This window comes from Protopterus annectens, chromosome 13.part0 (assembly GCF_019279795.1).
Source record: "Protopterus annectens isolate FY-2018-M chromosome 13.part0, PAN1.0, whole genome shotgun sequence".
Taxonomy (NCBI): domain Eukaryota; kingdom Metazoa; phylum Chordata; order Ceratodontiformes; family Protopteridae; genus Protopterus; species Protopterus annectens.
Genome location: NC_056747.1, coordinates 1,309,358,837 through 1,309,364,836, shown reverse-complemented (window position 1 = coordinate 1,309,364,836; position 6,000 = coordinate 1,309,358,837).

Here is a 6,000-nt window from a genome sequence, read left to right as displayed (position 1 = left end):
AAATCTTGTATATGTCCCAAATTAAAGATAGAGTATAGAATGGCCTCTGGCCAATACTCCAGGGGTATTGATTACACTATAAAATTATTTCACTATAAATGTTTGTATTTACTTCTTTGTGATGGCAATGGTATTTGTGAACTACATGTTACTTGAACACACTTTGGCCAAATGTTGTGAGCCTTTTTTCTGGTGTATTGAAAATAAAAATTATAATTTTCGAAAAGGAACACATGATAACCAGAAACTGTCAAGTAATTACACAATCTAATTAGTAAGGCAATTAACAGGTCCACAAAAATGTAAATATTTCTAAAGGGAGTCTATCTGGACCAAGGCATTTCCTCTGCTTGTATTTATTTACAGTGCAAGAACTTATGCACAGCAAATAATTATTTTTATTCCAGATTAATTTTTATCAGAAAACTTTTTATTCAATTCTGCAAAGTATTCTGGGGTGTTGTTAACCCTGAAAAATGACGGCAACCTGCATCTGCAGCTATGCCCGTAACAGTTTTAATAATTTCATATTTTTGTATGGTGGAGAAAGAAAGCAGGCCGGAATGATGTTTATGCAGTTGTGGAATTGGCTGATACAGAACAGATGGGAAAATAGAAAAATAGGTGACCTGAATATCCTTATTATGGGCAAGTGGCAAAGTAGCAGGAAACAGCTGCTATAAGGAAAGAAAATTACTTGTTCAGGTAGTTCAAATTAGGCACAAAGGAACTGAATAACAGAGAAAATCACTAGAGAGGGAAAGATGACAGAACGGGAAGACGTCGAGAATTTATTTGGACTGCAGGTTTGAGACTGCCTTCCCCATCAGGGATGGATATCAGAGTATAGACAAAGAGAAAGAAACAGGGGGGTCCTAAACAAAAGACCAGCACTGGTAGAGTTTTTAGTAGAGTCTAGAACAGAAGCTGCCATTAAAAAAGGAATAATTAGTAGAGCGTATAAAATATTGCAAAATAACTGTAAGAATCAATCAAAGGAGGTTAGAAAGGCTTGGGAAGAGAGACTGGATAAGCAATTCACAAAGAAACAATAGGAGGTTATATGTATGTCTCCCAAATATGCAACAAAATCTAGAAAATTTAAGATTTTTACCTGGAAATGTTTACATAGATATTTCCATACCTCAAGTAGACTCCAGAGAATTTTTCCTCAGGCAGACAGCAAATGTTGGAGGTTTGATGGGGAAGAAAGGTAATTGGGAACATTTTCTTCTTAAAGGCACAGCACACACACTCTGTTCTACAGCCCTCCTCTTTGAGAAATAAGTCATGCAATGTTGAAAACAGTAATTGGCATGCAATGAATATAAATAATTACTGGTCATGCAGTTATACAGAACTAAATACACATATATACAGTTAAGTCCAGGTCGCTGTGTATTTCACACTAGGTCTGGAAATATGACCAAATCATGTGACATAGAAATTAGAATCAGATTTAACAACTGGGACTATCTTTGCGGAATGTTCAGCTTTCAGGACATCAGGAACATCATCAGAAATGGAAGTAGAAGTCAAGACACGTTATGGAACAGGAACATTGTCTAGGTTGCTCTCTGAGATCTAGAGTCTGTATCACAGGAACAATGCTGCGATATCGATTCTGATATAGGAAGAAGATATCTGCAGTTTCTCCTGTATGCCACACCCTCAGATTCTACAAATTAGGATCTCAGCTTGGTACGGATACCTGTAACTTGATCAATCCGGTTGAAACCTTTCACCGTTTGTATCCTGTCTCTCCTTCTTTCAATGAACGAAGAAATCTGCTTGATTTATCATAGCTGGACTTCTGTAAAAAACGCTTTCTGAATAGTTGCGCTCTAATTGTGTTTCTTAGCTTTAGGCATCAACAAGCTGGACTCGATGGGCACTGTTGTTCTGGTTTGCCTAGATAGAAGTCGTTGAGCAGGCGAGCCAAGTATATTGTCATGGGGTATGTTTCTGACATTAAGTAAATTCAAATAGATATCGGTATTGCCACTCTTTGACCTCTCAAGTAATTGCTTTGCACTCTGCACTGCACGTTCAGCTAGTCCATTTCACTGTGGATATTCTGGACTACTAATAACATGTACAAGGTCCCATTCTCTTGCAAATTTCCAAAACAACTGACTAGTAAATTGAATACCATTCTCAGTAATAACTTTATGTGGACTATGATGGACTGAGAAATGATCTTTCAACTTAGTAATAACAGCAGTGGACGTTATGTTAGGTAGTAAATCAATCTCAAACCAGCTCGAATAAGAGTCTACCAATACCAAGTAATGATGTTTATTCCACTCGCATATATCAGTGGCTTCTGTTGACCAAGGTAGTTTAGGAACTTGACTTAGATGAAGTGGTTCTTTTTGCAAATGCAGTTTAGTACTATTACACACTGAACGAGATGAAAGTACTTTATCAATGTCTTTTGCTAGAGAAGGCCAAAATACTAGTCCTCTCATCCTTCTTTTGGTAGATTCGGATCCTGGGTGACCACAATGCAAAATCTGGATATATTCAAGTTGTAAGGAAGCAGGAACAACAATTTTAGAACCTTTGAAAATAATGCCATCTTCCATCAATGTCTCATCTCTGTAAGGAAAATACGTTTGCAGTTCAGGTGATTCACTAGATTGCTTTGACGGCCATCCATCAATAATGTAGTGGTTGAGCTTTTGCAAAACTGGTTCAGTCTTTGTATGATCTCTCAGCTCATCAAGTCTTGTGGTAGAAAAATTATGCAATTCCATGATGTCAAAGTCAAAATTCTCTTCATGAAGCTGTTCCATTGTGTTTCTGGGCGCTCTAGATAAGGTATCAGCCAGATAAAGAGGTTTGCTTTTGTATAGACCATTTTGAAGTTGTACTTTTGCTGGAGTAGAATGCATAGGCTTCTCTAAAATAGTAACTGGAGGTTGGTGATCAGTTTCAATCTGAATAGCTCGACCATAGATATAATCATGAAACTTGAAACATGCAAACACTATTGCCAAAAGTTCTTCACAGTTCGAGCATACTGCATTTCAGTTCGGGTAAGAGTTCTTAATGCATAGGCTGGTCTGCCTTCATGAAGAATGACTGCACCAATACCAAATTTTGAAGCATCACAGGAAAGTGTTACTGGCTTATTAACATCATATTATCTTAATATAGGTGGGGTGGCAATTTTCCTCTTAAGGTCATCAAATGCTTTCTGGTACTGTTCTAACCAAGAACATGTAACATTTTTGCATGGAAACTCTCTCAAAGGTGCTGTCAACTCACTGAAGTCTGGTATAAACTTGCCTAAATAGTTGACCATACCAAGAAAATGTTGTAGAGTTTGAACATTATCTGGTGCTGGCATCTCAAGAATGGCTGCTTGTTTAGACGGGTCTGGTTGCAAGCCAGTACTAGTAAATAAATGACCTACATATGTAACTTCTGGTAGTTTGAATTTGCACTTCAGAGGACTGAGATTTAAGTTCACTTCACATGCTCTGTCTAGAACTTTCTTAAGGTTTCTGTCATGCTCTGCTTCACCTTTGCCTCCAACCAATAAATCATCCACTATTATGGCACAGGGATAACCCAAACAAATTGCTCCATTGCACGCTGAAATACTTCACTTGCAGAATTTATTCCAAATGGCATCCTTAGGAATCTATATCTGCCAAACGGGGTACTGAAAGTAGTCAGTAATGAGGACTTGTGATCGTCACTTGCCAAAATGAACTTTTTGCATCTAAGACAGAAAAAACAATGGCATTCAGTATTAGGGCTGTGACTTCTTCGACTGTACGCATTGGATGATGTGGTCTCTTCAATGCTTTGTTCAAATTCCTTGGGTCAATACATATTCTGATTTTGTCTGAGCTTTTTTGTGAGTTAATACAATGGACGACACCCATTCCGTTGGTTCTGTAACAGGACAAATTACATCTTCCTGCATCATTTTATCCAGCTGAGCTTTGACTCTATCCTGCATGGCTATCAGAACTTTTCTTGCTGGTCTGACCAATGGACTGACCTCTGGGTCTACCTTCATAGAATAGACAACTGGAAGTTTGTCCAACTTGTCATCGAAAACATCAGCATACTCTGAGAAAATGGTTTCTGTGAAATTGGAACTAGGATATGTGCTTATCTGATGAATTTCTTTAGTAAAAGAAAGAATATTCATTCTCAAACTGTCTCTGAGACCCAATAATGACTGCACGGGTCTTTGAACTACATTGAACAACAAGCTGTAACAGTTCTTAGCCAAATAACATGAAAGTACTACTAAGCCTTCGGTTTGAATTTCTTCACCTCCATAAGCAACAAGTTTCACACAACTGGCCACATTGAGTTATACATTAGCTCTCACTTTAGCAAAAGTACCTACTGACAAAACATTACACTTTGAACCAGTGACTACTTTGAGCTCGGTGGATCTACCATTGAACGGGACTGTACAAAACATTTCATTTCTTGTAAACAAATTCACTGCATCAACCTTTTCACCAATTACTGATACACCATCTATGTAGAAATTAGACTGCTGCAATTCTACTTGATCAGTTTTCTTTCTTGAGTGACCCTTCTTTATAACTGTGTGAGGTTTACTTGATTTGCAAAACTTTTAAAAATCATTCCATTTTCTGCATTTGTGGCATTGCTAACCAAATGCTAAGCATTTCTCTCTTTTAGACTCATGATTGGCCCCACAATTATGACAGTTAGCAATAAGGTTCGACTTGGGTTTTGATGACTCACACTTGTACTGCACTGAACCTGATGACAAGCATGCTCCTTTCTTAGAACTTGCTGGAAACTACATGGTTTCCCTCAGGAGCGGCCTTAGGTCAACTGGTGCCCTAGGAAAAAAGGGCTCCACAGCGCCCCCCACCACACCACCCAGTGCCCCCATCCTGGTCTACCTACATTAAATAAATACTTAAAAAGCGCCCCTGCTAGAGCGGCGCCCTAGGCGGCCGCCTAGTTAGCCTATGCCTAAGGCCGGCCATGGTTTCCCTGGTGAGCCAGCAGGGGTTATGGCTGCCATGTGCTTAGGCCTACTTCTGTTTGTCACGTGTTGCATGCTAGCTACATTTCCTCTAGAGCTTGTTGAAATCATACTCATCACTTGCAAGCATACTTGTGTGCCTCTCTGCAACTTCATAGATTTGACAAATCTCTATAGCTTTGCTCAACATTAAATCACTGTCACGAAGCAAAATCTTTCTCACTGCAGCACTATTAATACCACACACAAGCCTGTCCTTTATCAATAAGTCATCAAACTGACACATTTTAAATTTGTTTCTCAGGTCAGTTATATAACCTGCAAATGTTTCCCCTGGTTTCTGACCTCTTGGGTAAACTAGTGCCTCTGTAGTGTAATATTTGTCTGGGGGTTACACATCTCTCTGAATTTGCACTAAAAACACTTGGGGTCTTCCCTTGGTTCAGCCTGTGCAACAATATGAAGGTTTTCACCTTCTCCTTCATATACTGCTGGTGAATACACAAATAAACACTCCCTTTTTATGGCCTATGACCCAGCTAGGTTTAACAAAATGAATGCCCTGGTGCATGCATCCTGATCTGAATAAGCTGTTTATATAAAAATATCATACTCTTGCTCAAATATTCTCCAATTCTCTGCAATATTCTGACCAAATATAAGGGGTGAGGGCTTTCGAAATCCATCTGCCATATTAACACATACTAGTGAAGGGTTCTGCAAGTATGCACGGACATACACATATATACATATGCAAGAAATTTATGCCAATACTTGTAACTATATCCAATAGCACAATAAGCCTCTGAATAACTGAACTTTGTGAAATAAGTCTCTTGGGCACTGCAATACTCTTGAAATCACTGTATCATAACAAATCACCCCTTATCAGTGTGAGAAATATTTCAAATAACTGGACTGTACAAATGAACTGGGCAGGAGAAGCTCAGAGTAAGAAACATTTCGAAATAATTGCATTTTGTGAATAAATAATACAAAGCACA